The sequence below is a fragment of the Hylobates moloch genome, unplaced genomic scaffold (assembly GCF_009828535.3).
Source record: "Hylobates moloch isolate HMO894 unplaced genomic scaffold, HMol_V3 SCAFFOLD_9, whole genome shotgun sequence".
In the NCBI taxonomy this organism is placed as follows: Eukaryota; Metazoa; Chordata; class Mammalia; order Primates; family Hylobatidae; genus Hylobates; species Hylobates moloch.
In genome coordinates this window covers 68740380-68757244 of record NW_026652284.1, presented here as the reverse complement: position 1 = coordinate 68757244, position 16865 = coordinate 68740380, and positions in this window count along the sequence as shown.

The window sequence follows — 16865 nt, the reverse complement described above, 5'->3', positions numbered from 1 at the left end:
GAGCATATGTCAGCTGTGTGCAACACACATACTCTATTTCAGAAACATACACATAAATACATAAACATATACATAAATATATAGAATATACAATAGTGTGTGTGTATACACATATATACTATTAAAACAGAATTCATTAGGATTTCACAATAGGTTTTCCACAAATGCCATTTTTTGTTGTTGTTATTGTTGTTTGTTGTTTGTTTTTTGTTTTTGTTTTTGTGAGATGGAGTCTCATTCGGCTGCCCAGGCTGGAGTGCTGTGGCGCAATCTTGGCTCACTGCAAGCTCCGCCTCCCAGGTTCACGCCACTCTCCTGCCTCAGCCTCCCGAGTAGCTGGGACTACAGGCGCCCGCCACCACGCCCGGCTAATTTTTTTATTTTTTAGTAGAGACGGGGTTTCACCCTGTTAGCCAGGATGGTCTTGATCTCCTGATCTTGTGATCCGCTGGCCTCGGCCTCCCAAAATGCTGGGATTATAGGCGTGAGCCACCATGCCTGGTCCACAAATGTCATTTTTCTGTTCCAGGATCCATTGTAGGATTCCACATTAATTGTCATGTCGCAGTCTCATACATGTGCTTTTATTCCCCCAGTGCCTTTAAATGTATTGTTCCTTCCCTCCCTTGACTTTTCCTCCCTTGCCTGCTTGGTGACCCGGTCATTTTTTTTTCCATATAATTTCAACTTTTATTTTAGATTCAGGAAGTACATATGCAAGTTTTTTATATGCTGATGAATATATTAAAACTATAATACAATTCACTCTTTTTTCTTCTGTAATAAAAATTGCTACAGGTTAACAATCTGGAAATTAATCAAGGTTCTGCTTATACAGTACCCATAAGAGGCACAAGAATATCTTTTAAAATATCAGGAGGCACTTGCCTTCAAGACTGTACATGAAGGAGTGATTCACCTAGAAAACCCGGGCTTCAGTGGCCAGGTTCAGCATTCCATGTCAGTGATGATCATTTTACTGAGAAGGAAGCCATGAGATGGGCAGGTTCTTCTAAAGGTAACTGCAGTATTTTAATTACCTAATTGTCTACCTTCTGAACCAGACTGTGAGTTAAGTGATTGAAATTAATAATTGATGAATTAATTAATTAATGGATGAGGCAAGGGTTGGAATAAAGTTACCAAGTGAAAAATTTAGTGTCCTCGTAATATATGATACATCTTGGTCAAAGACAGGTCAGGATGATACAATATAGATGAAAACTTACAAAAATGCATCAATATGTAACATTTTAAAACATATTTTACACTCAGTGAATCTTTGCTCCAGATACTACAAATGACAGAGAAGATCACAAGTTATTTTTAAATTTTTATGTATTAAAATATTATTAAGAATATTATCAAATTAAAGTTTGAAATGCCTCCTATTTCCATTGGTTTAGAGTAGTGAAATATTAAAATGTATTTTAATATACTGATTAAAACAGCCCCAAACTAGATAAGAGTTACCATTTTACATTAATATAATGCCAACATAATTTCAATTTAAATACATTTCCATATCTTTTGATCAGAATCGTGTTAATATTCAAGTTTATTACCTCTTAACAGAGACTTATTCCATTTAGAGTTTATATGAATATGTTAGTTGTTAAGCATACTTACAACAGTTGAAATTTCTTAATTAAAAATTTTAATCGAAATACAAAATGTGCAGCATAGCAGTAGGCAAAGCAAGCCAGATACAATTCTTTTTGTGTGTCTTTGGCTGTTGTCTCCTTTCCATTACACTTGAGAACCGAGGAAGATAAGTTAATAACCTTTTCAGCTTAACTTCATTTATTCTAATAATTGTAAATGATATTCAGAAATGCTATTTTTTCTGGGTTTAATTCTAAAAATCTTTCCTCCATACCCTAAAAACCTATCTTCTGTGCTTTCTGAGAAATAGCAAGTGCTTTAATGGGGCAACCACCTTGACTACTTATTGGAAGTGATTTCCTACACAGCCTGGTTGCTATGAATCAGTATTCATGTCATAAAAAATATTAGACTATTTGAGGGAAAAATATCACTATAGAAATCTTTGACTAGGTTACTAATTGTATGCTATTAAAGACATGTGCCACACATTCAGGATTTAAAACATTATCTTTTGGGACATACTGACAGGCAGTCAGGAAATAAAGTTTTCAGTTAGAATGTGATCACCAAATACTGTCTCATTGACTGACAGTTCCATTATGAATTTAAGCTGGGGATATAAAGTAGTCAATTGAACTACACATTTATCACTACCTGCAGTTGTGGATAAGAGGAAAAGAACTTGTTAACATGGGTAGGTGGAGGTTACAGTTTCCAGGAGCTATTGATTTAGTTCTGTCTGCAACTCAATTACAATTGAGGTGTATGGGGGAGAGGGAGATTGGGACACTAAGGCTAAAACAAATTGTAAGTAATTATTTAAAATACAGAAAATCATGGGCCAAATGTACAGCATCTGGGAACCTGGATTTAGTCCAAAGTGGACCTTGAAGACCTAGAGCTACAGTTGCCATTAATAGACATGAAATCAGTGGCAAACTACTTAAATTTTTTAAGCATTAATGTGTTCATCTGGAAAAAAAAAAAGTGAAGGAGTTTTAGTAGTTTCGGTAATGGCATGAATCAACACTCAAACTGCTTAATTTTATAAGGACCATGTTGGAATTCTCGTTTTATTGTGGGCTCTTAAAATCTCATGACACAAAGCATCCAGCATTGGTAAAGCCCTAAGTTGGAACTGGAAACAAAGGACACCTTGAAATAAAGTAACATCAATAAATAAGAAAAATTATACAATTATACAATAACATATAATATAGAGAATAAAAACTCAGCATTGAAGGTCATGGCTCAATATATAATCATAAATTAGAATGCAGAATGGAAAACTCACTGGGTGGACTAATCTATTGAAAAGACAATCCAACTGTTTTTAAGTCAAGTTTTCAGATCTTCCAATGATATAAAGGGAAGAGAATACATACTTAGAAAGGTTGTCTTTTCTGCCTTTTAGGCTTAGTGACTACAGTACAGTACCATTTCATTTGGTATGCCTCTTAAATTCCAAACACAAACAGAAACTGCCAAAATGTATTCATCAGAATTGCATCATGAAACATATATGATACCCTATATATTTTTCAGAATTTACTAATAAAAAATAAGTTGGAAATCAAGCATTGTAATTTTGTCACTGTCCTTGCTATTTGATATTATTTATCCTAGGATTATATGGCCTGAAGACCACTGATTATAACCATAAAATATAAAAGAATAACAGAAGGTATTCTCTCTTTCTCTCTTTCTTAATTTATCACATTATCCATGATATAAGTCAAAACCCAGAAAACATAAAAATAATCAAGATTAAAGTAAATAAAAACTGAAATAAAAGAGTAGACATATAAAATCATTCTTAACAAGTCCTGGAAAATTGATAATGATGAAGTAAAACTATTCCAAGATGTGTGTTATGATTATTTTGTTTGATTTTTTTCACCATCAAAAGAGTCAACAGCATAACTTTTATCAGGAGAGGAAAAAAATCAACTTTAGAAAGTCAAAAGTAGAGAAAAACTATATTTGAACTATACTATCTTGTTGAGATTTTAAGGACTCGTTTGTTCACTAAAATGTAAAACAATTCTATTCATTAAAAATAATTATTTTGATAGAAGGAACATACCTGAACATAGTAAAAGCCATATATGACAGACCCGCAGCTAGTATTATACCAAATGGGGAAAAACTGAAAGCCTTTCCTCTAAGAAGATCTGGAACACGACAACGATGCCCACTGTTACCACTGTTATTCAACATAGTACTGGAAGTCCTTGCTAGAGCAATGAGACAAGAGAAAAAAATAAAGGGCATCCAAATTGGAAAGGAAGAATTTAAATTATTCTTGGTGACTGCTGATATGATGTTATATTTGGAAAATCCTAACGACTCCACACACACACACAAAAAAGCCATTAAAACTTTTTTGTTTCCTGAAACAAATCCAGGTAAGCTGCAAGTTACAAAACCAACATACAAAAATTAGTAGCATTTATATATGCCAATAGTAAACAATGTGAAAAAGAAAAAAATGTAATCCCATTTATAATAGCCACACATACAATTAAATACCTAAGAATTAACTTAACCAAATAAATCAAAGATCTCTGTTATCAAAAGTATAAAACACTGAGGACAAGATGGCTGACTGGAAGCAGCAGCAATCAGAGACTCCCATTGGTAAGATCCAAAACACATGCTAATCCTACACCAGCAACTGAGATATTCAGGTTCTGTCATCAGAACTGACTAGGCAGCTGGTGTGAACCACAGAGAGAAAGGAACAGCAGTGTGGTGTGGCGGCCCACCTGAAAGCCACACGGGGGAGGGAGGCCCCCACCTCCAGCCAAGAGAGGCCATAAGTGAGCCTGCTACCCAGCCTGGGAAACCACGCTTTTTCTATGGAACTGTGCAGATGGGAATATCCCACTTGTGAGCTCACACCACCCGGGCCACTGGGCTAGAATCTGCCTAAGCCTGCTGAGTTCCCAGGGGGAGGGTGGCCATCATCACTGTCTGCTGTCTAGGCTGGCTGAGCTCCTTGCAGGAGGGGCAGCAGCAAACACTGTAGTTGCAGGGCCTCCCTACAGGAACCCCAACAACTCCAGCCAGGGGCTCAGGAACAGAACTCTGATCTCCCTGGGCCTGAGCCCCTAGGAAGAGGGGTGGCCATAGTCTCTATGGTCCAGCAGATTTAGTCTTTCTTCCTGTTAGCTCTGAGGAATCTGGGCAGCCTAGATAAGAGAGTTTCCCTCCAGCACAGCACATCCCCTCCACCAAGGGACAGCCAAAATGCTTCATTAAATGGGGCTTGCTTCCCATGCCACCCAACTGGATAAGACACCCCAACAGGTGTTGTCAGACACTCTATACAGGAGCGTTCCTATTGTTACCAGGTTGATGCCCCATGAGGTTATAGATCCCAGAGGAAGAGGCAGGCACCCATCTTTGCTGTTCTCCAGCCTCCTCAAGTGACATCTCCAGGTATGGGAGCAAATCTGATGAATAGGGCCTGAAGTGAACCCCCAGAAAACTGCAGCAGCCCTACAGAAGAGAGGCCTGACTACTGAAAGAAAAACAAACAGAAAGCAACAACAGTATCAACAAAAAAAGTCCCCACAAAAACGCCATTCAAGGGTCATCAGCCTCAAAGATCAAAACTAGACAAACTCATGAACATAAGGAATCAATGAAAAAAACACTGAAAACCCATAAGGCCAGAGTGTCTCTTCTCCAAATGATCACACCACCTCTCCAGCAAGGGTGCAGAACTGGATGGAGGATGAGATAGATGAATTGACAGAAGTAGGCTTCAGAAGATGAGTAATAACGAACTTTGCTGAGGTAAAGGAGCATCTTCTAACCCAATGCAAACAAACTGAGAACCTTGATAAAAGGTTACCAGAGTTGCTAACTAAAAAATCAGTTTAGAGAGGAACATAAATGACTTGATGGAGCTGAAAAACAGCACAAGAACTTCATGAGGCATACACAAGTATTAGTAGCCAAATCGATCAACTGGAAAAAGAATATCAGAGATGGAAGACTATCTTGCTGAAAGAAGGTAGACAGACAAAAATAGAGAAAAAAAGAATGAAAGCAAATGAACAAAACCTGCAAGAAATATGGGACTACGTGAAAAGTCTGTACCTATGGTTGATTGGAGTACCTGAAAGAGACGGGGAGAATGGAACCAAGGTGGAAAACCCACTTCAGGATATTATCCAGGAGAACTTCTCCAACCTAGTAAGACAGACCAACACTCAAATTCAGGAAATACAGAGAACCCTACTAAGATACTCCACAAGAAGATCAATCCTAAGACACATAATCATCAGATTCTCCAAGATCGAAATGAAAGAAGAAATGTTAAGGACAGTCAGAGAGAAAGGCAAGGTCACCTACAAGAGAAGCCCATCAGACTAACAGTGGATCTCTCAGCAGAAACTCTACAAGCCAGAAGAAAGGGAGGGCCAATATTCAATATTCTTAAAGAAAAGAATTTGCAACCCAGAATTTCATATCCAGCCAAACTAAGCTTCATAAGCAAAGAAAAAATAAAATCCTTTTCAGACAAGCAAATGCTGAGGGAATTTCTCATCACCAGGCCTGCCTTGCAAGAGCTCCTGAAGGAAACACTGAATATGAAAAGGAACCGGTTCTAGCCACTGCAAAACACATGAAAATATAAAGACCAATGACACTATGAAGCAATGGCACCAACTACTGTGAAAATAACCAGCTAGCATCATGAGGACAGGATCAAATTCACACATAACAATATGAACCTTAAATGCAAACGTGCTAAATGTCCCCAATTAAAAGACACTGACTGGCAAACTGGATAAAGAGTCAAGATCCATCAGTATGCCATATTCAAGAGACCCATCTCATGTGCAAAGACACACATAGACTCAAAATAAAGGAATGGAGGAAAATTTACCAAGCAAATGGAAAGCAGAAAAAAGCAGGGGTTGCAATCCTAGTCTCTAACAGAACAGCCCTTAAACCAACAAAGATCAAAAAAGACAAAGAAGGACATTACAAAATGGTAACGGGATCAATTCAACAAGAAGAGCTAACTATCCTAAGTGTATATGCACCCAATACAGGAGCACCCAGATTCATAAAATAAGTTCTTAGAAACTAACAAAGAGACTTCCACTCCCACACAATAATATTGGGAAACTTTAGCACCCCAATGCCAATATTAGATCAGTGAGACAGAAAATTAACAAGGATATTCAGGACTGGAACTCAGCTCTGGATCAAGTGGACCTTAATAGACATCTACAGAACTCTCCATCCCAAATCAACAGAATACACATTCTTCTCAGTGCTACATGGTACTTATTCTAAAATCAACCACACAGTTGAAAGTAAAGCACCGCTCAGTGAATGCAAAAAAACTTGATATCATAACAAACAATCTCTCAGACCACAGTGCAATCAAATTAGAACTCAGGATTAAGAAACTCACTCAAAACCACACAACTACATGGAAATTGAACAACTTGCTCCTGAATTACTCCTGGGTAAATAATGAAATTAAGGCGATATCAAGAAGTTCTTTGAAACCAATGAGAACAAAGAGGCAACATACCAGAATCTCTGAGATGCAGCTAAAGCCATGTTAAGAGAAACATTTATAGCACTAAATACCCACATCAGAAAGTTAGAAACATCTCAAATCAATACCCTACATCAAAATGAAAATCACTAGAAAAGCAAGAGGAAAAAAATCCAAAAGCTACCAGAAGACAGAGTGGAACTAAAGTATATAGAGACACAAAAAAACCCTTTAATAAATCAAGGAGCTGATTTTTGAAAAAAAATTAATAAAATAGATATACCACTACCTAGACTAATAAAGAAGAAGAGAGAACAGAATCAAATAGACACAATAAAAATGATAAAAGGGATATCACCACTGACCCCACAGAAATACAAACTACCATCACAGAATACTATCAACACCTCTATGCAAATAAAGTAGAAATGCTAGAAGAAATGGATAACTTCCTGGACACATACACCCTCCCAAGACTAAACCAGGAAGAAGTCCAATCCCTGAATAGACCAATAACAAGTTCTGAAATTGAAGCAGTAAATAGCCCAACAACCAAAAAAAGCCCAGGACCAAATGGATTCACAGCCAAATTTTACTAGAGGTACAAAGAGGCACTGGTACCATTCATTCAGAAACTATTTCACACAATTGAAAAGGAGGGATTCCTCTGTAACTCATTTTATGATGCCAGCATCATCCTGATAGCAAAACCTGGCAGAGACACAACAACAAAAAAGAAAACTCCAGACCAATATCCCTGATGAACATCGAGGCAAAAATCTTCAATAAAGTAGTGGCAAACCGAATCCAGCAGCACATCAAAAAGCTTATCCACCACGATCAAGTTGGCTTCATCTTTGAGATGCAAGGCTGGTTCAACATGAAAATCAATAAATGTTATCCATCACATAAACAGAACCAATGACAAAATCCACACGATTATCTCAATAGATGAAGGAAAGGCCTTTGTTAAAATTCAACATCCATTCATGTTAAAAACTCTCAATAAACCAGGTATTGATGGAACATATCTCAAGATAATAAGAGCTATTAATGACAAACCCACAGCTCATATCATACTGAAAGGGCAAAGCTGGAAGCATTACCTTTGAAAAACCTTATATATAATAAATGTATAACTGTACATTTGTATTTTGGAAATATTTCCTTACACTATAAGGAAGCCTCATTTTTAATTAAAATGGTTAGCCATGGGTGATACTGCAAAACAAAATATCTACATTCATATTCTTATTATTTAAAATGTGATTTAAATGTCTTTTACATATATATATATGTATATATATATATAAAATTTATATCAGTGTGGGGGCAAGCAAGACTTCCTACCACAGTGGATTCCTTCTACTTGGGCATGTCTCTTAAAATGACTATTATTTTCTTATTATGTTAATATTTTTCTGCATATATAATCTTCTCCCTTGGTAGATTTTATATAACGTTTTCAACTCATGCTTTCAGTAAAGGTGACCTTTAAAATATATGTTTCCAAAATAGCAAATGCAAATCTTAATAGAGAATTACGTCTATACAAACTAAGAGTTCCTGAGGACATACAGGTCACTATACTTTATTTGTACAGGAAATTTTGAAATACAATAAAATAGAAGTAAATTAATTAAATACCATTTTATATTATGCTTACATAAATAATAAAACTAACAAATCCAATTGTTCTCAAACTCTAGTAACCTGATTATCCCTCTAACTGTTGCACTTTGAACAATGCTATAAATTTTCATCATACATTATTTATAATTTTCTGGTATAACCTTGTTTAAATGCTGACTATTAAAATAAGCAATGACGTTATTGATGAAACATAATGAAAAAACAACAACAATACATACCATACATTGTCCTTTCCAAAAAAATATAAAGTCTTGATTATTAATTTGTTATTGTGGGGTTGAATACTTAAAAACCTTTTAAATATCAACTACCATATTTTTCATAAAAATCCTTACAGCCACAATCACTATATATGATGGCCTCTATTTCAAAGTAAAGTTTGATATCATGTTTATAGCTCATTATTTTTTACATTACTTCTGAAGGCAGTGGCTCCAAAATTTTATTAAGTTTATTAATGTATTCATTTATTTTTTCAAATTATAAGTGTGCCTAATCATAGTTGATGCTTGAGTATTTCTTACAGAAAGTTCTAAGCCAGTTGGTGGAAACATCCCTATTAAGTTACTGAAGGATTTTAGCTCCCTGCATTCAGTGATACAACCATCTGAACATGTCTTCTAAGGTTGTTGAGATGATAAGGGAATTGCAGGAGGCACAACAGCTTTTAACTGACTTGACCCAAAGTAACCCACATCACATTTAATCATAGTTCATTGGAAAAAAATCTAGGTATTGTCCTATCCTAACTGCAAGAGAGTTTGAGAAATGTCAGAACATGATAAGACCTAATTGTCTGTCTCTTCCACTATTATCAAGAACTTACTAGACATTACTAAGGTGCATGGTAGATGTTTAAAAAGCAATTTAAAAAGTCTGTGTCTTCTAAGATTACATGTTAGCAAAATAGGTAAAAATTTTTACCAGTGTTCATGTTCTATGTGAAGCAAACATGAGTGAAAGGACTAATTCTACATAGCGATTGTGGAAAATGTAAGTAGAAAAGGTAACATTTAATGTGGGATTTAAAGCATGAGGATTTTGTCAAGTGGAGAAGAAGAAAGAGAATGTTTTAAGTAGAAGCAATAATGCACACTTTTACTCCCCTGACGTGGTTCAAACTAAGTTCTGGTAATGGGACTCAGTCCTGTTGGCTGAAGTTTGGCAACCTGCTGAAGATACTGAATGTGATGGATGTGTGGACAGATGGAAAACATATTAAAGCCACTTCAATATACCTTTATTGGCATCAATCAATATGTTCCACAAAATGGGAACATAATAAGTCATATCTGGGTGGCATAGACAGAGGTATAAATCAGTAATTATAACTTGTATCAATAGGTGATAATATAATTATATTTTACAATATAATGTATATAAAACTTCAAGACTGATAAAAGGGAAATAATTTGTTTTGAATAAAGGAAATAGAATTTTAAAAATAATAGTAAAATTGATCTCAGCCAGACGAGTGGGGCAAGGCAGTCCAGGCAGAGGAAGCAGTAAGTGAAAGTATGTGGACAAGAAGTTTCAAGATTCATTCAGACCATAACAAATAGGTTGGTATTGCTGGAGATTAAAATGAAAAGAAGATCCCATGGAAGGTAAAATTCTAAGAGCAATCTTTTTAGCAGTAGACTTTAGGGTGGGCAGAAAACAAAAGTGATCTAGATGAGAAATTTTAAGATCCAATGAGACTACCATGGTGACAGTGGAGAAGAGTACAAGTTGGTTTTTAGGAGGTGGCTATGTTTTACTAGACAATTTTAAAGAGAAATTTTGCTGCACCGTGTAAATGTTAAATGCACAGGAGCTGTATGAGTAAGTAGCAATATTTACTCTCCAAAGAAAAAAATAAAATGGGCTGGGCATCGTGGCTCATGCTTGTGATCCCAGAACTTTGGGAGGCCAAGGTGGGCGGATCACTTGCAGACAGGAGTTCGAGACTATCCTGGTCAACATGATGAAACACTGTCTCTACTAAAAATACAACAATTAGCCAGGTGTGGTGGCATCACCTGTAGTCCCAGATACTCAGGAGGATGAGGTATGAGAATCACTTGAGCTCGGCATATGGAGGAGCCGAGATCACGCCACTGCACTCCAGCCTGAGTGACAGAGTAAGACTCAAAAAAGGAAGAAAGAGAATAATAAAATAGTTGGATATCCTATTTTAACGTATTTATAACATACTTAGTCTCTAATCACACTTAAATACTTTAAAATGTCTTTTTGGGTGCAGACATTTTAAGAAAAATCTGACTTTTCAAATAGAATAAAGAAAATGGATTTATCCATGCGATAGTAGTGAATAGTGTTGTATACTTAAAAATAAACTTCATGCAGTTTTCCATAAGCCTATTAACACTATGCAAATAACAAAAGGATGCATTTTATTATCAGATTCTAGACTAGGATCAAATCTATCTCTCTCTCCAGAAAATCAGAGTCCCCAGAGGAACCCTCTGGATGACTTACAGAAATTCTTTTTTCAGATTTCATTTATATATATATATATATAAAATTATACTTTAAGTTCTAGGGTACATGGGCACAACGTGCAGGTTTGTTACATATGTATACATGTGCCACGTTGATGTGCTGCACCCATTAACTCATCATTTACATTAGGTATATCTCCTAATGCTATCCCTCCCCCCTCCCCCCACCCCACAACAGGCCCCAGTGTGTGATGTTCCCCTTCCTGTATCCAAGTGTTCTCATTGTTCAATTCCCACCTATGAGTGAGAACATGCAGTGTTTGTTTTTTTGTCCTTGCGATAGTTTGCTGAGAATGATGGTTTCCAGCTTCACCCATTTCCCTACAAAGGACATGAACTCATCATTTTTTATGGCTGCATAGTATTCCATGGTGTATATGTGCCACATTTTCTTAATCCAGTCTATCATTGATGGACATTTGGGTTGGTTCCAAGTCTTTGCTATTGTGAATAGTGCCGCAATAAACATACGTGTGCATGTGTCTTTATAGCAGCATGATTTATAGTCCTTTGGGTATATACCCAGTAATGGGATGGCTGGATCAAATGGTATTTCTAGTTCTAGATCCCTGAGGAATCACCACACTGACTTCCACAATGGTTGAACTAGTTTACAGTCCCACCAACAGTGTAAAAGTGTCCCTACTTCTCCACATCCTCTCCAGCATCTGTTGTTTCCTGACTTTTTAATGATCGCCATTCTAACTGGTGTGAGATGGTATCTCATTGTGGTTTTGATTTGCATTTCTCTGATGGCCAGTGATGATAGGCATTTTTTCATGTGTCTGTTGGCTGCATAAATGTCTTCTTTTGAGAAGTGTCTGTTCATATCCTTCGCCCACTTGTTGATGGGGTTGTTTGTTTTTTTCTTGTAAATTTGTTTGAGTTCTTTGTAGATTCTGGATATTAGCCCTTTGTCAGATAAGTAGATTGCAAAAATTTTCTCCCATTCTGCAGGTTGCCTGTTCACTCTGATGGTAGTTTCTTTTGCTGTGCAGAAGCTCTTTAGTTTAATTAGATCCCATTTGTCAATTTTGGCTTTTGTTGCCATTGCTTTTGGTGTTTTAGACATGAAGTCCTTGCCCATGCCTATGTCCTGAATGGTATTGCCTAGGTTTTCTTCTAGGGTTTTTAGACTTTCAGAAATTTTGAAGCCACAGCACCCTCATAAAATCCTCAGCATGGCAGATGTGGTCTTCCCTTCCAAAGAAGTGATGCAAATCACGTATGAGGGAAAACTCTTCTGCTGCTTATACACTTTTGCCTAGATAAAAGGCGGGATATCACTTTCATGAACCCAAAATATTTAGAAGGAAGTGTTGCATCTACCTAGTAAGTTCAGGGCTTTAAGAATGAAAGTTTTCAGATGAACGATAACATCCGTAAAACAATTTATAGCTCCAAATCCTACAAGACTTACTCTGGGTGACACTACTTCTGCAACAGTAGAACAAATTCTTCTATTTCATTGCATGCCCTAGCTTAGCTCTTATTATCTTCTCAGACAAGCTTCTACCCAAAACGCAAGCGCTTCAGCTTTGACCTCAGGATCATCCAGTTAAGTCAACTCAACTCAGATACTTTTTCGATGCTACTTTATAGGCCTTGTATATACAGAGATGAACAAAAACTTGTTACTTTCTTTGAGGCTTTTGGTGAAGTTGAAGGAACAGATATGTTTTTTAAATGACTCTAATATGATGGAAAACACACAGGGTGCTAGGTCTTAAAAGCTTAGTGCAGGAAAACTCAGGAAGTTGCAGCGCAGTTCAAAGCAGGGCAGGGCTGGTCTTACCAACCTTCGATGACATTTTGTTTTAAAATATACACAGCCTAATTGCTAAAATGCTTGTCTCCTATCCAACACTAGAAGAACAGTGCCCTGGATAAGTTAGAATAATTTCTTTCCCACAGACAGATCTTTTAAAATGATAAGTCAAAGAGCTTGGCAAAACCATATTTTATGGTTCTAACAAGTTCAAATTCCTTACTGAGCCTGACCCTTCATATAAATACTTAATGCAAATGAAAAAAATTGAAGGACCATAGGCCAGATATGAGAAGCCACGTAAGACGTAGAATACTTCATATCGATTTGCTTTGATTTTCTGCTGCAGGTCACCAGTGTATCATCATATAATCATCTAGTTTCCTGGAATAAAGAATAATCTTTCTACTTAATCATTTTAGTCAATAGTTAGTGCTTTTTAGCTCCTAGATCTAGAATTTTTGTGACCCATTATTTTTCATAGGACTCCACTCACATTCTATTTTAAATGCCTTTAATTTTCTACAAATAACATGGGAAATATTAGATAATACTCTTTTTTATTCATCCACTGTATTTAAACAAACCATTTTCCACTTTTACCATCTCATACTAGATTTAATCAGGCTATAAGCAGTTACTGAACAATTCATCTAAGTGTATATAACACTACTCTATCTTCACTTATCTATTTTATTGTTATTATTATGATCTCCTATTTTAACACCACTATTTCATTTGAGTCTTTCTTCAATATTTCACTACATGTAATTTTTATAATATTCTTTTTTGATATTTACGAACTAATATGTGGTTTTGCCTAACAGCAAGAACAACTTTTTCTTTTATACACTGCATGTTTTCCTTTGTTTTTTTATATATAACTAGCAACTTATTTCCCCTAGAATTAATTAATTATTCTTTTCTAATAAAATCTATGCCCTCAACTACATATTTTTTTCAGTTGCTGAAAGCTTTTTATCACACCACATTGCACAGTCCAGATTAAATGATGCACACAGAAGTTGTGCAAAATTGCTGTTGACAGTAAATTTTTCCACTGACTTTTTTTCTTTTTTTCTTTTTGATCTCTACTTAGGAGATACACTATAAATCTCATTTTTTTGAATTTTTAGTAAATATTCAAGTTTTATCATAGTCCATTTTTTCCCACAAAGATTCTTGCTAATTTTTCCCCATCTCTGCATATTCTATCATAGAAGCTTGTATAGGGGCATGCACTCTATCTTATGTATAAGATGCCCCCCTTAGCCTTCCTTACACTTTTCTTTTAGTTTCCTGGACAGACTCTGTATTAGTCATCCTTCTTATTGCTGATTTGAGTTTTACCCCAAACATTTTTTCTGCTTTCCATACAAAACTTCCAATTTGTGCTTTTTCCTGGAATATGTTTTTAAATTCGGAAAGTGAGTTTGATCACACTCATTGGGGAGCTTCTGTTTAAAAACAGAAACTGCATCAACATAGGAGAAAGACATTTAGGAGTTGTTTTCTTTTGGTGAATATTGCAATATTTTATATTTCCTAGTAATTAACTCACATATTTTAGCTTTCAATATCCTTTTAATTGTACTTTGCCTAGAGTCAGATTACTTTGGTTTGAGTTTATATTTATGAACTGTATAACTTTAATCAAGGAGCCTAACATGATGAGCTACAGTTCCAATAACATGAAATGGGGATTTTAAGAATACCTATGACATAAAATTGGTATGAACACTTACTAACATTATATTTAAAAAGCACTTGACATAATCCTTGGCACACAGCAAATTTGAGCTGTTTATATTCCAGTATTATTACATTTCTATGACAAATATGTGAAAATAAATACATCGTTATTCACCGTATTGATGTAGATACTGGAAAAACAACACATTCTGTTAATACATAATTTGAAACAAATTTTTCCGTCTAAAGGAAAATTAAGTCATCTAGCAAGTTTAAGAAATTTTAGGTAAAAGTTAAAGTTCTTGGCTACAAGCCTTCTCAGAACTCTACATGCTTTTGGGGAAAACAGGAAACATTGACCAAACACATTTGCTTACAGCAAAGGGCACTGCAGGTTTGGTTACACATGTTGGAAAATGTTCATTTGATGAATCTGAAGAAGGAAAGATATTTGGTGCAAGGCATTATTTTATTACATATTTTTAAAATCAGACTTGTGTGTTGAGGAAATTGACCTGTCAAAGAAATGTAGAAACCTTTGATTACTGTTGTTTTCATTATTATTTTAAGAGGAAAGCAACTAGGTGATATTAGAAGAATGTTTTTCTGACAATAAGTGTCACTTGTTGCATTATGTCATTGTTTCATGAAGTAGTATTTTTCCAATAAGGACAATATAATACATATCATATCGTATTACCAGAATGATTTGAGAACATTGTGAAGTTGCCTACAGGTGATCATTATATTACCCTTTGGCTTCCTCTGATGACGTCTCAGCCAGATGAGGGGATCCCTAAAATTAGTAGCTTACTTTTTGGTATCATATTAATACATACTTGCTCTGAAGAATAGTAATAAACACTTTAGGGAAAAAATCATGACTCAGTGCAAATGCATCTCTAAAAACAAAATAACAAAATCTCTAAATAAATACCTTAGAAAATGCTGGAGACTATATGGAGACAGACATGTAACCTAGGTAATTAAAAATAAAACCTGAAGTTGTCCATAATAGTATATCGTTTACAGGTTAAGCCAATGGCAGAACTTAATATCTATTGATGCATTCCATTTAAATTTATTTAAAAATATGCTTCAAATTATATTTTACAAACCATTTTTATTATCTGTATGTAATACCAATATGTTCACTAGGTCCTAAAACAGTATCTGGCACTTTGTGGCCTTCAATATATGTTTGTTAAATGAAGCACAAATCAAACTAGAGACCATTAGCTTTGGTATGACATTTTTCAGGACATATAAGTGAGTTTTACAAAATTTATCTTCAATGGCCTGAGGGTTTTTAGATATTAACTATGAGTTAATAGTAAAATACTTCAGTAGTACACAAGTTACCGATACTGACAGGTGAGGCAAAACCAAAGGGCAACAAAATCTATGACAATCATTCTATTTTAGAAAACAAAACAATGTTTTAATACTTCCCATATGTAAAAACTGGAATTTCCAAGGATTAAAATATAAGTGTTATTGAAAAGTGATGTAGAAAGGGTGGCATATTTTCTAAGAGAAGTTATGATATAGACAAAATTATTTCTTTTAATGAATATAATTTTTGCCCATTCTGTAATAGAAATATTGCTGAAAAAGCAATCTGATGAAATAGTAAGTACAGTATTAGTTTCTCACTAAACTATATAAGAAATACCCAAGTCAATCTTATTAAGTTAGCAGCTAATTAAGAGTATAAATTGACTTCATTGAAATGAATTTTAAAAACCTTTGTTCTGTGGAAACACCATTAAAAGAGAAGGTAAATTACAGATTGGGAGATAATAAATATTTGTAAATCATACACCTAACACATATTTAGAATATAAAAAGAAGGCTTTAAACCACGTAAACAACAACACAAATTAAATTAGAAAATGAGAAAAATACGTGACAGATGTTTCACTTAAAAAGATATACGGATGGCAAATAAGCACATAAAATGATTTTCTATATCATTAGCCACCAAAGAAATGCAAATTAAAACTAAAATGAGATAGTACTACATACCTATATTAATGACGAAAATAAATGCTTGTGAAAACTCCCAATGCTGGCAGAGCAGAGACACTAAATCACTCATATGTTGCTG